Raw genomic sequence first — 18,482 nt, 5'->3', positions numbered from 1 at the left:
TTTCACCCCTGATCTTATTGGGAATGCATCTAGTTTATCCCCATTACAAATAATGCTTGTCGATGGTTTTAGGTAGATGCTATTTATAATTTTGAGGAAGGTTCCACTTATTCCTATGCTTTCTAGTATTTTAATAGGAATGGGTGTTGTACTTTGTCAAAGGCTTTTCTGCGTCTATTGAGATGATCATATGGTTTCCGCTAGTTTTGTTGTTGATATGATCAATTATGCTAATAGTTTTCCTAATATTGAACCAGCCTTGCATTCCTGGAATAAATCCTACCTGGTCATAGTGTATTATTCTCGTAATGAGTTGCTGCAATCTTTTTGCTAATATTTTATTTAAAATTTTTGCATCAATATTCATTAGAGAAATTGGTCTATAATTTTCTTTCTCTGTTTTAACTCTACCTGGTTTGGGTATTAGTACCATATTTGTGTCATAAAAAGAATTTGGTAGGACTCCTTCTTCACCTATTTTCCCAAATAGTCTACAAAGTATTGGAATTAGTTGTTCTTTAAATGTTTGATAGAATTCACATGTAAAACCATCTGGCCCTGGAGATTTTTTCCTAGGGAGTTCGTTGATGGCCTGCTCAATTTCTTTTTCTGATATGGGGTCATTAAGAAATTTCACTTCCTTCTCTGTTAGCCTGGGCAGTTTATGTTTTTGTAGATATTCATCCATACCTCTAAGGTTGTCAAATTTATGGGCATACAGTTGGGCAAAATAATTCCTAATTATTGTTTTGATTTCCTCTTCATTAGAGGTGACCTCACCCTTTTCATTTTTGATACTGGTAATTTGATTTTCTTCTTTCTTTTTTTTAATCAAATTGGCCAAAGGTTTATCAATTTTATTGGTTTTTTCATAAAACCAGCTCTTTGTTTTATTTATTAATTCAATAGTTTTCTTGGTTTCAATTTTATTAATCTCTCCTTTGATTTTCATTATTTCTAATTTGGTATTTAATTGGGGGTTTTCAATATGCTCTTTTTCCAGCTTTTTCAGCTGTATGCCCAGATCATTGATGTCCTCTTTCCCTATTTTATTCATGTAGGCATTTAGAGATATAAAACTCCCCCTAAGAACTGCTTTTGCTGCATCCCATAAGTTTTGGTATGTTGTTTCATTATTGTCATTCTCTTGAATGAAATTATTAATTGTTTCTCTGATTTGTTCTTTGGCCCACTGAGCTGGACAAAATAATAACAAAATTCATTTGGAAAAACAAGAGGTCTAGAGTATCTAGGATATTAATGAAAAGACATGCTAGAGAAGGTGGCTTAGCCACACCAGATATTAAATTGTACTACACAGCAGCAGTCATCAAAACTGCCTGGTACTGGTTAAGAAACAGGGGTGTGGATCAGTGGAATAGGATAGGTACACAAGTAGGAGAAATCAACAAGTTTAGCAATCTACTCTTTGATAAACCCAAAGAGGCCAGCTTCTGGGCTAATAATTCACTATTTCACAAAAACTGTTGGGAAAATTGGAAAATGGTAGGGCAAAAACTGGGCATAGACCAATATCTTACACCATATACCAAAATAAAGTCAAAATGGGTTCATGATTTAGGAGTAAAAGCTGATACTATAAGTAATTTGGGAAAGCAAGGAATAGTTTACTTATCAGATTTATGGAAAAGTAAAGAATTCATGACCCAACAAGAGATAGAGAGCATTACAAAATGCAAAATGGATAATTTTGATTATGTCAAATTGAAATGTTTTTGTACAAAAAAAGCCAATGCAACAAGAATTAGGAGGGAAGCAGAAAATTGGGAGAAAATCTTTGCAACTAGTATCTCTGATAAAGGCCTCATGTCTAAAATATACAGGGAACTGAGCCAAATATATAGGAATACAAGCCATTCCCCAATTGAGAAATGGTCAAAGGATATGAACAGGCAGTTTTCCGAGGAAGAAATTAAAGCTATCTATAGGCATATGAAAAAATGCTCTGGATCACTACTGATTAGAGAAATGCAAATCAAAACAACTCTTAGATACCACATCTCTCCTGTCAGATTGGCTAAAATAACAAAACAGGAAAATGATAAATGCTGGAAAGATGTGGGGAAATTGGAACATTGTTGCATTGCTGGTGGAGTTGTGAGCTGATCCAGCCATTTTGGAGAGCAGTTTGGAACTATGCCCAAAGGGCTATAGAAATGTTCATACCCTTTGACCCAGCAATACCACTTCTAGGGTTGTATCCCAAAGAAATCACACAAGTGGGAAAAGGACCCATATGTACAAAAATATTTATAGCAGCTCTTTTTGTGGTAGCCAAGAATTGGAAATCAAAGGGATGCCCATCAATTGGGGAATGGCTGAACAAGCTGTGGTATATGAAGGTGATGGAATACTATTGTGCCATACGAAATGGGGATGATGCAGACTTCGTAACAACCTGGAAAAACCTACACGACATAATGCTGAGTGAGCGGAGCAGAGCCAGGAGAATGTTGTGCACAGCCACAGATATATGGATTCCGTGAGGACCAACCCTGACATACTGCGCTCTTCTCAGCAACCTAAGGGGCAAGGACAACTCCAGGGGACTCACGATGGAGAATGCTATCTTCATCCAGAGAAAGAACTGTGAAGTTTGAATACAGATCGAGGCACACTACATGCTCGCCTTTTTTTGCTTCTCTTTTGTTTTTGTTTTTGGGTTTTTTTTTTGGTTCGGTTTCTTCTTTCTCATGATTCACTCCATTGGTCAAAATTCTTCTCCACAACTTGACTAGTGCATAAATTAACTCAATGCGAAGTTATACATGACAGTTATATGAGATGAGATTCCATGCCGTCTTGGGGAGGGAGTGGGGAGGGAGGGGAGAAAATCTGGAACTCAAAACTATGTAGAACAGTGTGCGGTAAACTAAAAATAAATGAATAAATAAATGAATAAACAAACGAACAAATAAATAAATAAATAAATAAATAAATAAATAAATAAATAAATAAATAAATAAATAAATAAATAAATAAATGAATGAATGAATGAATGAATGAATGAATAAATAAATAAATGGATAAATAAATGGATAAATAAATGAATGAATGAATAAGTAAATAAATAAATAAATGAAAAAAACAAAAAAAATTGAACTCAGGTGCCACCTTATGTGGATATAAAAGGTACCCTAGGGGTTAAGAAGAATATTAAGTTTTGATTTTCCAGTACTTTGTGAGGCCTCTCCTGGAGTGGGTGCGGGGGTGGGGAGGCTCATTCTGTAGCTCATCCTGTAATTTGAGACTGCCCTAAAAGTCCTTTTCCCCTTATCTTGAAACACCATAAAACTCTTCAACCTCTACCAGAAGAATTACTTTTGTCTCCTTTATCCTGTGTCCCCTCTGTCCTTAATCTTTAACCTGTGCCCCCTTGTCCTATCCTTCATCCTTAACCTGTGCCCCCCCCCCAATCCTGTACCATAAAATTCCTTGTCTCCTTCATCCTGTGGCACATCATGAAGTAATAGATAGAATGCTGGTTTGGAGTAAGGAAAAGCTGGGCTCAAATCCTACTTCTGATATGTGCTGGCTCTATGATCCTGAACAAGCCACTTCACTCTGTGCTTCAATTTCTTCATCTGCAAAATGAGAAGTTTGGATGACATGGTGTCTCATGTCCCTTCCAGCTGTGACTCATTGTTCTTATCTATGGGATGATAAGAGAACTTAGCATATGATTAAATGCCAAAATACTAAAATTGTAACCTGGACAAGTATAAGAGGAGCTCGGAAAGAGAGAAGGTATTGTGGTCTAAATCATTTTTAAGTTTGTAAATTTTGTCTAAGATTAAATTAATATAATATAATAATATGAAACTAATATAATATGATTTTTTGTGATATGAAATGGCATGATGTGATGTGACATGATTTGGTGTGACATGATGTAATGTAATGTAATATAACAATATATGATATGATATGATGTTATATGATATTATATATAATATTATAAATTTAATTCATAAAATTTATGTATTTCATTTTTAATATTTTATAAATTATAATAAATGCTTATATCATAAACTATAAAAAAAGAAACCTGGAAAGATATATGGTTTAATGCAGAGTAAAGTAAACAGAATCAAGATTACAATTTATAGAATAATGACATTGTTGTAAAAGCATTCAACTATTGAAGTCTTAGAATGGCCAACCATGATTCCAGAGAGCTTTTGATAATTTTTGCCACCTACCTCCTGAAAGATCAGTGACAGATTGAAAATGGCAAATGTGAAATATTTTGGGTCATGTCCAATAAGGAAAATGGTTTTATTTGACTGTGCATACTTATTACAAGGGTTTTGTTTGCTTTCTTGTTTTTATTAGTGGGGGGATAGGAGGAGATGTGAGAGAGAAAAAATGAAAGCTTCTTAATTCAAAAAATGAAACCATTTAAAAAATAGAATGGGCTGTCCTGTGAAATAGTAAGACTTCAAACAGATAATTGATACCTATTTCTTGGATGTGTTTTTGTGGAAATTTCTTTCAGGAGATCATTTAGATTAAATGGCCATTGAGGCCTCTCCCAGATCTCAGATCTGTGATTCAGTGAGTCACTTAGCATCAATGAACACAGCAAGGCTTGTTTCTCCCAAGCCTGTATCCTAAGCCAGCACTGAAGAATTGCCACTGTATCTTAAGCTATCCACCCTCCAAACCTTCCCCAGAACCTCAAAAGATATGCTAGAGGACAATTCATACCTCCAACTTTGTAGGACCTCTTATGTCTTCTGGTGGCATCATTCCTCTGATCTCACTGGGCATGTTCCTTCTAGGCTATGTGTATAGCTCTGCTGAACTCTTCCAGCCTCCCTAATTATCCTCCATCTGCATTTTACCACTGATCCTGCTCAGCGTCACAAGTAGCCTCTTCTAGGCTTTGCTCCTCGCTACGCTTTTCTGAGCTCCTCTGTTCAGTCAGTCGAACCATCTCAACTCTAGTCTGCTAGAATATTGTAAAGAGATCATAGGTAGGGTACTGATCACGAGTCAAGTAGTTTATTATTCACAGGCATGCAGGTTTGCAACCCCCAGGACTATAGTCACACACGCAAGCATGTATTATGTTAGAGCTAGGAGAGAATGGCAAGATTAGTAACCAGATTGAGAGACTAGACATTGTTGTTACTGGACAGTCTCAGAAACTGAGTGGGAGAGGGGCTTTGATGTAGACAACCAAGAGGTAGCCTGAGCTTTGATCCCTCTCTTATCAATCACAGGGTGATTAGGAATGCTTGTTAAACTTGCATATGTGGATAAGTTGAAGTTTGATACATTGGTTTTTATAAGGGGAGCCATATATCCCTTAACTAAATGACTCTAACTAAACCAGTTATTGAGTACATGCAACTTCTAGGTCCATAGGTGCATCAGTCAGTGGTTAAAAATGGAGTCACTTCTGCCAATTGGGATATGGAAAAAGGTCAATCAATCTTCATAGGTTTGGTGGCTAGAACCTTAAGGAGGCAGGCTGAAAGATCTTTAGTCATAGTCAGTGATTCTGGCTCACCCCAAGGCTGAGATTAGGTCTTTTTTTTCTATCTCTCTGTGTGGGTGGTGAGCATAGCTTTCTGTGGTAGGGAAGTTCCAATTTAATGGTTCCAAAGATCTTATCTGGAAATGAATTTCAACCAGAACAAAATTTAGGCTGAAGAGGTGAGATCAGTATTCTCCATTTACATAGAATTGTCTTTATTATGCAAATTTGGTGTTATTTGGTGATGTTTTCCACATATGAATTATTATTTTGGTGCCTTGATAAAGTTATATTACAACATTATACAGGGTATGCCTGTACTCATGTCTGCGTACTTCTCACTGTTTTCTCTATGGAGACATGTCTCTCTTAGTCCCCTGATGACTTGTCATTGCAGTCAACTCCATTAACCAAAACATTGCATTGCAGAAAATATTTGGTTTAAATGGCTTGTTAATAGCCTTCCACTTACTCATGTGCCTAAGGAGCATAGTAATTTATGCTGGAGGAAAAGAATCCCGATTGCTCACTTTGCTCCCATTAATAATGGAAAATTTACTTAACAACAACAAATACAAATTAGTAAAAGACACTTCTATTCAACAAATATTTAAGTGCCTACTATATAATATGTTGTTAGTACCAGCAAGAAAGGCCTGGTTAGATTTCCCTGACACTTCACACCAGTACCAGTACATGAAACCTTATTCTAGAAACTTGACAATGAAACTACTAAACGAGTACAGCATATATTGGCTACAGTACCCTCCCCTGCACAACCCCCAGGCCACTGGTCCTGCTTTCAGCCTTTCCCTCATTGCTGTGATCTGGGGAGAGGCAACTCTAGTGCAAAGGGGGCCAGCCATATCCCCAACTGCCAATGAACTACTATATACAGGACAGGCAAACCAGCTTAACTGAAACATCAATCCACCCTGAGAGAGGAGCAGGAGGGGGATGTAGGAGACAAACAGAATTGCCACCACCAATTTCCTGATGGAAACAGTCCAGAACCTTAAGCCCAAGAACCTTAGTCCAGTAACAAAAGCCATCATCCTGAGAAGCAAGCTCTGTGAAGATGCAGCCTGGCAATTGCTTCTGCAACTGCTACAGTCACAAATATTAAATATCCAGAAAAGAATGGTAAAAGATCTTCATAATATCAACATATCTAAAAAGGAGCTCCTTATCTTTTTCCCCTAAAGCCTCCCTTCCTTTCTATCTTCCCTATTATTGTTGAGGGAAATACTATCCTCCTACTCCCTCAGGTTCACAATTTAGGAATCATCCTTGACTCTTTACTATCTATTCCACATGTTGCCAAGGTCTGTCAATTTTACCTTTGTGACATTTCTTGAATAGGCCCGTTTCTCTCATCTGACATCTCTCATGTGAATACATTAGTGTAGGACCCCATCAGCTCACACCTGGGCTATTGTAATATCATGCTGGTGGGTCTGCTGGCTTCATCTCTCCCCATTACAATTCATACCTCCATTCAGCCACTAAAGTGATTTTCCTAAAATACAGATCCAATCATTTTGTCCTCTTCCTCAGTAAAGTCCAGTGGTTCCCTATTGCTTCCAGGCTCAAATACAAAATGCTCTGTATAGCATTCAAAATCTTTCATAATCCTTTTGCCTTTCCAGTCTCCTTATCCCTTACTTTCTGACAGATACTCTTAGTTCCAGTAGCAAAGACCTTCTAACTGTTCCATAAACAAGACACTCCATCTTTCAGCTCTGGCTGACTCCCATTGCCAGGAATGCTCTCCTTCCTCTGCTTGGACTACTGACCTGCCTAGCTTCCTTTAAATCCCAAATAAAATTCTATCTCTTGCAGGAAGCCTTCCAAAATCCCTTATAATTGCAGGGACTTCACTCTATTATCTCTTATTTATCATGTATGAGCTTCAGAGTGAACTGGGTTTAAGGTTCTGAGAAAGATAGAAAGAAGAAAAGAAAGAAAGGAAGGAAGAAAGGACAGAAAGAAGGACAGAAGGAAAGATGGAAGGAAGGAATGAAGGAAGAAAGAAAGAAAGAAAGAAAGAAAGAAAGAAAGAAAGAAAGAAAGAAAGTAAGAAAGGAATAAAGGAAGGAAGTAAGGATGGAAGGAAGGAAGGAAGGAAGGAAGGAAGGAAGTAAGGAAGGAAGGAAGGAAGGAAGGAAGGAAGGAAGGAAAACCTAGCCAGTAAACCCCAAGTTAAGTAGTTAAGTGGGCAGCTTTGGCCATCAAAATTTACCTTCCTTTGGAGGGGAGAAGGAGAAAGAGAAGGAAAGGGAGAGGACTAGGTGAGTTACCAACTAGCTGGGTCCCCTTTCAGGCAGCTTGGTCAGCTCACGAGTTGTGACCACAATAGGTCCATGCCCAAGCTCCACTTAATGGCTGTATTTTGGGCCCTCCTGGCTCAGAGTGAATGTCAATGGCAAATGTTTCTCTTTGGAACAGCAACTCTGAAGGTCTTCCCCTCCTCGCTTGATTTTTTTTTCTTTTTTTTTCTAACTAAAGGGCCATCCCTAAAGTAGTATTGTAGATCTTATAATTGATGAAGTACAGGCTCTGGGAACCCCCTTGAACTCTCCTTGAATCTTCACACTAGATCTGGCATTCGCCTGAGGCTATAAGCCTTTCATTATCCGTATGCCCAGCTCTCTGTTACCCTTAACCTAGCTTAGCCCTCCATTGTCTGTTATGTCCAGATAGCTTTTGGCCACTTCCCAGCCTTAATCCTTTCTTGGTTCCTAGCCTCAGACCTCTAATCACCCCAGACTCCTGGCTACTCCCATCAAGATCCTCCCTAGGCCCCTCTTCCAATCATCCCCAGACTACTTGGCCAACCCTAGATCCCTCCCACAGTCTTTTTGTATATAGGACCCATCTCAGCCTCCATTAAGGTACTCAGATTCAGTCTAGCCCACTTGTCCATATAAGCCTCACAAATGCTGATTCCTTTAGAGTCTGGCCAATATGGTGTACTTTAATAAACTTTGGAGTTTTTTTTTTTTTTTTGCTGAAAGAAGGCTTGGGTCAAATTCATTTGGGTGGGACCCACATTTCACTATTTTGGGGTCCCAATAGCCCTAAATTTCAACACCAATTACTTCTATGCTTTGTCCCATATTATCTTCTATCCAATGAATGCCCAATGTCCAATTTTTTCACACCCACCACATGTTGGTGCTATAGATATTGGTTCAAAAGTGACCATGATGCGTAATGCAATGAGAGAAAATGAAGAAGGAAAAAAAAGCAGACTTGGAGAAACTATTTTAAGACACCACAACCTCTATTTGGAAATGTATAGAAAATTTTAAATTTCAGCCTTATCCATGGAGAAGTATATAGATTAGTTTCTATCCCAGTTTCAGATGAAGCAATTACAGGAATGGAAGAATTAAGTAAAATGTTTGCCTTATGGCAGAAACCAAGAATTAATATCTCATTATATGTAAGGAAGGCTAGACAGAAACCTCTAGTATTGCTTACCCCAAAGATAATGTAAATATCCCTCCATAAGTATAGAATCTGAGGCAGAAGCAAAGAAATCACTGTCATTTGAAAGAACTGATAAGTAAAAGTATATCTATAGAATAATTTTACATATGTGTATATATATGTATGTATATGTATGTATATATATATATATATACGTATATATATATATATATATATATATACTTGTATCTAATGATAATCATCTCTAGGGCAGGTGGAGGAGGAGGGAAGGAAAAAAGGAACAAAAAATGTACATAATAACTTTATTTAAAAGGAATAGCAAGTCATGCATAACAGATTTGCAATTTCATGTGCAATTATCTTTTTTATTATGCCATGTTATGGAAATGTTTGCAATATGCCATAAATGTATGTGTATGTGGGGGTATGGGGGTGTGTATGTGAGTATGACTTGGTACCAGAAGGAATAATTTGGAAAGCTATCAATCCTCTCTTCTTTTGAAATTTTAAGTTGTAAATACTATTCCCTATGCTATTTGATTAGCAGATCTGTGTTGTAGCACTAACTCAGTATTAACCCTCGAGCAGATTCTCAAGATTACAGAGGAATATGTTTTATTGACAATTGAAAGTTGAATTACATGAACCATTCCAGTTCTAAATCATTGATCCTATGATCCTTTGCACCCCAATCTAGCTTTCCTCCTCTGGTTTTCATTTCCCATTTCTGTCAGTCTCCCCCCTCACCAATCCATTCTCTTCACTCTACCACTATAAACTGTCTAATTATGTAAGTACCTTGATTAAAAATCTTTATTTGCTCTCCATTGCCTTTAGATCAGCAGTTTTCAAAATGGGGTCTGTGAACCTTTGTTTTTTAATGGTTTGAAAACTGAGCTAAGTGGTTCATTGGACAAAGCACCAGGCCTGGAGTCAGGAAGACTCCTCTTTCTGAGTTCCAAATATGACTTCAGACACATACTAGCCATTCAGCCTTGGTCAAGTTATTTAACCCTGCTAGCCTCAGTCCTCATTTAAAAAAAATGAGATGGAGAAGGAAATTGCAAATCACTCCTGTGTCTTGTAACAACAACGCTGCTTGCAGCTGCTATGGAGGTGTAAGGCCAGTAACACCAGCACATGAGAGGGCTACTAGCACAGGTTCTTTGATCTGCTTTTCTAAGGAAAGTAACTTTAAGGGGTTTACAATCTCACTTTAATTAAACATACATATATCATTCAATTAGCTCAGGGAAAAAAGTCAGAGAGAATGCAAACAGAAATTACAAGCAGAAATTATATAAACAGAGAAAATAACACAAATCAGCAGATAAGGCTTCTAACTATCTGTCCATAGCAATACATATGTAGTTACCAGAAAGAGAAGCACCAGCATCTGGGCTTTCAGAGCTGGGGCGGAGGGGGGGGGCGCTCTGTAACAGCTACACAGAGTCTTGTCTGGTGAAATCACGTGAACATTCTTCCAATTAGTGAGCCCCCAAAGCAAAATGCTAACCTCAGAGTATATCTACTATTTCCAATCAAGGACTTTTGATTCAATCAAAGACTCTTGATGCAAACAAAGTCAAGACTCAATCAAAAGCATTTGATTGCCTTAGTGCTGAGAAGTACTCCAAAAGGAAAAACAGCAAAAAGTCCCCCTTTGTTTGCCATTACATATCTTGCTATGGAAATCCTAAATGGGGTTACAGAATTGGACACAACTGAAAAGTGAATTCATACACACACACCCACACACACACACACACACACACACACACACACACCTGAAAATCAATGTAATTGATTCCCTTTATAAGCCTATTTTATTTTATGCATCAAAAAAATATTCTGAGAAAAGGTCCATAGGCTTTATCAAACTGCCAAAGGGGTACATGACACAAACACACAAAAAGCTTAAGTATCTATTCTCTAGAGGCTAGATACAAACTCCTCAGGATTTTATTTAAAGTCCTATAGAACTTGACTTCTAACTGCCTCTCTATACTTATTTCATATATGCTATTCTCTTTTAAGAACTCCATGTCCAGCCAAAATAGACCTCTATCTGTTTTCCAAATTCCAATTTACTTCTTCTATTCCTTTGCATTTGGACAGGACCTCTCTCATGTGCACTTATACCTCCATCCTTCTGAATTACTGACTTTTTTCAAGATTCAGCTCAGGTATGCCCTCCTTACCTGACATTGCACATACCCCATCTAAAAGTTTCCCTATTAGAACATCTCAAATTATGTTATATTTCTTTATCTGAAAATCTATTGCATACCTGAATAGAATGAAAGCTTATTAAGAACAGAATATATTTATTGTCTTTGTATCCAGTGCCTTGGAACTAGTAGGGGCTAAAAATATTTATTTAAATTCCTTTGGGTTTCAATTCCAAATTAACCCAATTTGTCCTATCCTATTATTCTGCTTGGTAGATATAAGAAAACTTAGAAAACAAATCCTCTTCTCTATCATATATTATGTTCATCCCATCTATTCAGACTAATAATCCTATCCCATTATTTAAAGTCTTTTTGGACTTTCACCATAGATACAAAGACTTTTTTATGTCCTGGGTAATCATTGACAGAATCACATATTCTGAATATTACCATTAGTACCATTTACTCCAACTTCATATGACCACATAACTGTTGTATTTCTTCTCAGTTACGTAATGTCACTTGCATCAAATGTATGCTTCTTGTTAAGATTCCTTTTTTGTCTTATGGAAATAATTTATATTGGGATATTTCAAACTGGATGAAAAAGATCTTGCTATTCTCATATTTGACAAGTTTAACCCATGTGTCATTGTATGAAATCCAGAAACTAAAATGAGACTATCTTTATTCCCTTGCTTTGGAGCAATACTCTGCAAAAATAGATTACTAGGAAGATTGGAAGAATTGTGATAATAGCAAAAACCATTTTCATACTTGTTTTGTCCTCAAAATAGAAATAAAGGCAAAAGTGTTTGAAACATCTTTTGATTTGTCATCTCATTCACTGAAACTAGAAGTCCAGATCAGAAATTATTTACTTCCTGGGATCCAGTAATCAGGCCTAACTTAATGAATGAACATCAGTAAGTTCCACTGGCCCCCATCTGCATCCTAAACATCCCATGCTAGACTCACTAATACCTGAAATTCCACAATTAGAAAACATGGAGCCTCATTAGTTATTCACACATAAGTTTTAATGAGCTGCTCATAAAATGTAATCTACCAAAGAGCAGGGATTATTTCTTTTTTTTATTTGAAACCATAGCACCAAGACTGATGCCTGGCATGTAGTAGAACCCAAATAAATGCTTATTAATAGATTATTAACAATTCTTAAACTTCTTATACCTTGATGACAAGGTGGAGAGAATATACAAACATTTGACATCTGGAAAAAGTCAAGAGAGACAAAATAGAGTACAGAAGAAGTAAAGGAATCTGTGATTACATAAACTTCTGACTACTTAAAATTTTTAAAGCAAGTGTTGTCTGAGACATTATGCAGTATAGTGAATAGTATGCTGGGCCTAGAGTCAAGAATACTTGAGCTTGAATCCTACCTGAGTCAATTTATATTCTGAGGCAAGTTGATGGTATAGTGCAGGGGTGGAGAACCTGCAGTCTCAAAACTACATGTGGCTTTCTAGGCTCTTGGCTATGGTATTTTGATTGAGTCCAAGTTTTACAGAACAAATCATTTTATTAAGAAGATTGGTTCTGTGAAGTTTGGATTTAGACAAAGGGCTGCATTTGAGAACATAGAGGGTCACACGCAGCCTTAAGGTCACAGGTTCCCTACCCCTGGCATAATGGATAGTACTGGGCCTGGAGTTTGGAAGACCTTAGTATATATCCAATTTCAAACACTTAGAAACTATGTGACTCCCAGGAAGCTGCTTAACATTTGCTTGCTTTAGTCTCCTCAATAGTCACACAGGTATACTAAAAGCACCTGCCTCATGAAGTTGTTATAAGGATCAAATAGGAATACATTTGTAAAGAACTTAAGAACAGAGCCTGACAAGTAGTAGATATACAAATGCTTATTCCCTCCCTCCCTTCCCCTCTACAGCCATTGACAACTCACTAACCATTGCTAAATATTAGTTTCCACATCTCTAAAATGAAGGCACCTTCAGGCCCTAAATCTATCATCATAGCAAAAGCTGACATTTATGGACCTTCTTAACATTTAAAAAGAAATTATGTACTTTTTTATCTGAGTTTCACAACAACCCCAATAAAGTCCACACTTCAGGTGTTAACATTATTCCCATTTTGCAGATGACATAATTGAGGCTCAAAGTAGTAAAAGTGAAACCAATGGTCACAGAGCAAGGAAGATTTCAAACCCAAATTATCCTGATTCCAGATCTGATACCTGGGTTCCAAAATCAAATTCACATATACAAGATGAGAAAGGGATATTTGGAGATCATTTCTTCTGAAAAAGATCTGGAGATTTTATTCAGCCAGTCAACAAGGATTATTAAGCGTTCTGGTGTATACAATTCATATAAATAGTGAATGGAAGGAATCTGATGGGGCAGGTACTGGAAGCCTGACAACTGGAAAAGGTTTCTTGTTGGAGGTGGAAATCAAAATAAATCTTGAAGGAAGTCAGGGAAACTTAGAGAGGGGACAAAGCCAGGAACAGGGTATACTAATGCAAAGATAAGTTCAGGGAACTAAAGTAAACCAATATATCCGGATCATAAAATTAACATGAGGGAAAAGTGTAAAAAACCTGGAAAATTAGTATTCTTTTTTATTTAAAGCCACTTTATTTTATTCAATTATTTATTTAAAGTCACTATTTAAAATGTGTCAAATAGCAAACAAAGGAGTTTATATGGTCTTGGAGAAAGAGAGAACCACTGTGGTTTATTAAGCAAGAGAGAAACAAAGTGATTTAGCTTTGGAAAAAATCAAATTGACAGTTAAATGAGGGTTAAACTTGAGTGGGGAGAGATTTCAGGGAGGGAGAGCAGTTAGAATACTGTGGCAATAGTCCAAGTGAAAGGACAGGAGGACCGTTTTTATAATCTGGGGCAACTTTGAAGCTTAACATCTCAAACCATAACTCCGTGGAACACTCTAGTCTTAGAAGACGTCTTTCATGACTTTTAGAGAGAAGGGAAAAACAAAACAACACAAAACTTGTCTAGCCAACATGAAGGTGAACCTGGCAAACACTGCTCCTACTGCATGACATCCCTAGGTGGCAAGATCCTCAAGGTCTTTTAGAGCTGAAATGTCAAACTTGAAGTGGGCCACAAGAAAAATTCCCAAGTGGGGCCCCAACCAGACTAAAGTATAATTGGGAAATACTTTTAAAAAAATAAATAAAAATACAACACAACATAGAAAATGCTAATTTGTGGTTTTCTAAGTCAATATACAGCCCACAAGGATCATTTCTATAAGACTAAATGGGCATTTAACACCACAGTTTTAGAGGATCTTCTATTATCTAAGTGGTTTTGGGGTTGTTTCTGAGCAACAGTAATCTCAGGCATTGTAAGAAGCCTGGTTTAGGCTGTACTGGAGGAGGAGCATCATTCAAATAAAAGAAAAATAAAAAGGAAAAGATTCCAAAATGAAATAAAATAAGCAATGCAATAGCCCCCTGAATAAGTGCCCAAATATAGAAGTTGAAGAAGACCAGAAATCCCAGGCTTTGCCTCCTCTATTCAGAAAGACCAAGCTCTGAATTTTACTGATTTGATACAATCTGGTATAAATTCTGGTACAATATTAATACCAAGTCTTCATAGTTCACAGTGGGTTACTTGATGTGGGATGAGCATGAGCAACACCAGGAATATCAAGGCCACCTCACAGATGATGACATTTCCTGAATAGTCCATAATTCTCATCTTGGAGCAAGATCATCTTCACCCAGGGACTCTGATTTGCCACTATAGCAACTAGGGGTTCTTGTTCTATGTATATTTATATTCATCATAGGTATGTTGAGATAGTTTCACCTCTCCCTTAAATTAGGAAGCAAGATACCTCCTGACAATAATACTCTTTTTTTACCCAAATAATTTTTGGAAAGGAGTCGTCAGAATCAGGTAAAATGCATTGCCAAAGACAGCTTTTGGAGACTCCAAAAGAATGTGTGAGAGTGTGGAAGTATTAGGCTGCCTACCAAATTGAAGGTTTACACAATTGTACTGACCTCATCGTTGTATGCCTGTGAAACCTGTACAGTCTACCAGCACCACGGCAGAAAATCAAACTGCTTCCATGTGCATTGTCTTAGGAAGACTCTGAAGATCATCTGGCAAGATAAGGTACTAGACAGTGTGGTGCTTTCTTGAGCTGAACTGCCAAGCATTCAAATCATATAATGGAGAGTACAACTCTGATGGGCTGGCCACATTGTTTAATGTCAAATGTACATTTGCCTAAAAGACTATTTTACTGAGAATTTGCACAAGGCAAGCATTCACACTGAGACAGAAAAAGTGATACAAGGACACTGTCAAGGTCTCTCCGAAAAACTTTAGTATCTATTGTAATACATGGGAAACACTGGCACAGGATCATTCAGCATATCGTGTCTGTGTCAAAGAAGGTGCTGTGCTCTATGAAGAAAGCAGAATGGTGGTAGCTCCAAAAAAAACCCATGAGATGCCCAAATTTAGAGACTTCTCACTCTCAAATGGTCATATGGACCCAACCTCTGGTAGAGTCTTCTGAGTTCATATTGGTATGATCAGCCACAACCAGACATATTGTATATTGACCCTAACATTGTAATTTGAGCATGAAGGATAAACAACATCAATAACATTCTTTTTTACCCAAATAACTTTGGGGATGGAGTTGTCTGAAGCAGGTAAAATGAGACCTTCCTACTCAGATCTTCAGGCCTGGATGGCCCTGTAATTGGGACAGAATAATAAAAGCCCTTAAGAGAGTCAATAGGACTAGGTCCGAAGGTAGCCTTATCAGGTAAAGGCTTTTAGAATCTAAATATGAGAAAACTCTGAAGCAGAGAGACTCACCTCTTCCTAAAATGTATTTACTCATGATAGACATTACTCCTGGGTGGTGAGATACTTGGCTCTCTGGAGGACAGATGTCTGTGTAGAACATGATGGTGAAATTGTTGTTGAGCAGTGAAAAACCTCTTGCCCTGTTATGACCAATTTGCTAAATAAGGGTTGGCTGAGGATAAAGTAGAATGGACGCCCATCTGATTGAAGCAAGGAGCTCCATTGCAGAGAAGTAGCTGCCTGTTAAGGCCTTGATTTACATGACCCTACACCCAGAATAACAGGATATACAGTAGTTTGTGAGGTTTTATGCCCTTCTATGTTGTTAGTTTTAAGAATGAGCCACATACAGCTGCAAATATGTGTATTCTTTTCTATTCCCATTCAGTATTCTCCAGAGATTTATCATATCCAAATTTACTATAATTCCATACAAATCATTCCCTTCTCTTTTGTTTTTTTTATTTCAGATTTATTTATCTAGATGAGGGGAATGAGATCCCCCCACTGTTATAGTTTTACTTTTTACTTCTCCTAACATATTTGACTTTTAATAATTTAGAGATTATATCATTTGTTGTATGTATGTTTAATATTGATATATATATTCCCTGTCTATGGTACCTTTCAGCAAGATGTAGTTTCCTTTGTTTGTTTTTAATTAATTCTATTTTTGCTGCTGCTTTATTTGAAATTGTGGGTGCTAATCCTGCCTTTTTACTTCAGCTAAAACATAACTAGATTCTACTCCAGATCATTTATTTAACTCTTTATTTATCTTTTTGTATCAATTATTTTCTCATAAACAACATATTGTTGGATCTTATTTTCTAATCCATTCCTGTTTTGATTTTTAATTTCATGTTTCCCTCCAGTCTTTTTTCTTACACTTTACCTTTTCTTTATTTTCCTCTTTAAGAGTTTGTTTTGCTAGGTGACTCAGAGGATAGAATACTAGGCCTGGATTCAGGAAGTCTTCCTGAATTGAACTCTGGCCTCACACACTTAGCTATGTGACCTGAGCAAGTCACTTAACCCTTTTTATCTTAGTTTCCTCATCTGTAAAATGATTCGGAGAAGGAAATGGCAAACCACTCCAGTATCTTTGCCAAGAAAACCCCAAAGTCATGAAGAGTCACACATGACTGAACAACAATATCCCTTTTTAATTAGCCCTCCTTATTTTCTCCCTTAAGCTCTTTCTTTCCTGTTTCCTGTAAGGGGTGAAATCTATTTGTTTACCTACCTGTGTGAGCATGTATATTTTTCCCTCCTTGGACCAGTTTAGATGAGATGAGGTTCAAATGTACCACACTACCCCATTACTTGAGCATCCCATTTATGTGTGTTAACTTTCCTCATTCTTCCTCTCACTCTCCTCTCAGTACACCCCTCTTTCCTTCCCTTTCTATTTTTCTTCTAAGATCTTAAACTTTAACAGAAACACCCCCAAAGACCTTTGCCTAATTGTGGTTGCTGTTCAGTCTTTTTCAGTGTTTTGTCTTTGCCTAATAAGACTCCCTCTCTGATTCAGATGATAAGAGTTCTGAGAGGATACGTAAATCATCTCCCTACTTATGAACTTAAAAAGGTTTATCTTGTTTAGTCCCCTTTGACTGCTTTTTATCCTGCATTTAACTCTTTTGTAAATCAAATAATTTTCTAACCAGTTCTGGTCTTTTCGTCAGGAATGGGTATGTCTTCTATTGCATTAAAGTTTCAATTTTGTACCATGTAGGTTTACAATATGTTTTGCTGGCTAAATTATTCTTGGTTATAAGCCTCCATCTATTGCCTTGTGAAATATCAAATTTGATGTTTTTTGCTCAAAGTGGTGGTTGATGAAACTTGTGCAATTCATCAGTACTTGAATTCTTACTTTCTAACTACTTGAAGTATATATTCTTTAACCTAGGAGCTCTGGATTTAAAATTTTTCATTTTGGGATTTCTTTCAGGAGATGACTATCCTATTCTATCAATGTTTACTTTACCCTTTGATTCTGAGAGGTCTGGACAATTTTCTTTAATGCTTTATTGAAGCTTCATATCTAAGCTCTTAGTTTAGGATTCAGGAAATTTCATGATCCTTAAATTTTTTTGCCTTATTCTATTTTTCAAATCAGTTGTTTTTGCTATGGGATATCTTCAATTTTCTTCTATTAAAAACTTTTTAATTTAATATCCCTTGATGTCTCATGGAGTTACTAACTTTTATTTGATTAATTATAATTTTTAGGAAATCATTTTCTTGGGCAAGTGTTGGCACTTTTTTTCCAAGCTGTCATTTCTCTTTGCATATTTTTATTTCACAGGTCTCATTTCTTTTTTTGTCCATTTTCCCTTCTATTTCAATCCTTTTGCTTTTAAAATCATCTTATGATTCTTTTTTTATTTAGGGGGTGGTTTTTAATTAAATAAATTTATTTTTATTTTTAGTTTACAACACTCAGTTCCACAAGTTTTGGGGTTCCAAATTTTCTGTCCCTCC

General features: G+C 36.8%; 1 protein-coding gene across 1 annotated transcript in view; it reads left to right on the top strand.

The window, feature by feature from the left end:
- The first annotated feature begins 3,714 nt into the window (after window positions 1-3,714).
- Window positions 3,715-18,482, top strand: part of LOC118850013 (solute carrier organic anion transporter family member 1B1-like) — a 77,729-nt gene continuing 62,961 nt past the window's right edge. The window contains exon 1 of the mRNA XM_036759187.1: window positions 3,715-3,768. The gene's annotated coding sequence lies outside the window, so the exon portion shown is untranslated. The remainder of the gene's footprint in view (window positions 3,769-18,482) is intronic.

This window comes from Trichosurus vulpecula, chromosome 5 (genome assembly GCF_011100635.1).
Source record: "Trichosurus vulpecula isolate mTriVul1 chromosome 5, mTriVul1.pri, whole genome shotgun sequence".
NCBI classification, from domain to species: Eukaryota; Metazoa; Chordata; class Mammalia; order Diprotodontia; family Phalangeridae; genus Trichosurus; species Trichosurus vulpecula.
This window is presented reverse-complemented; position numbering and strand designations above follow the sequence as displayed.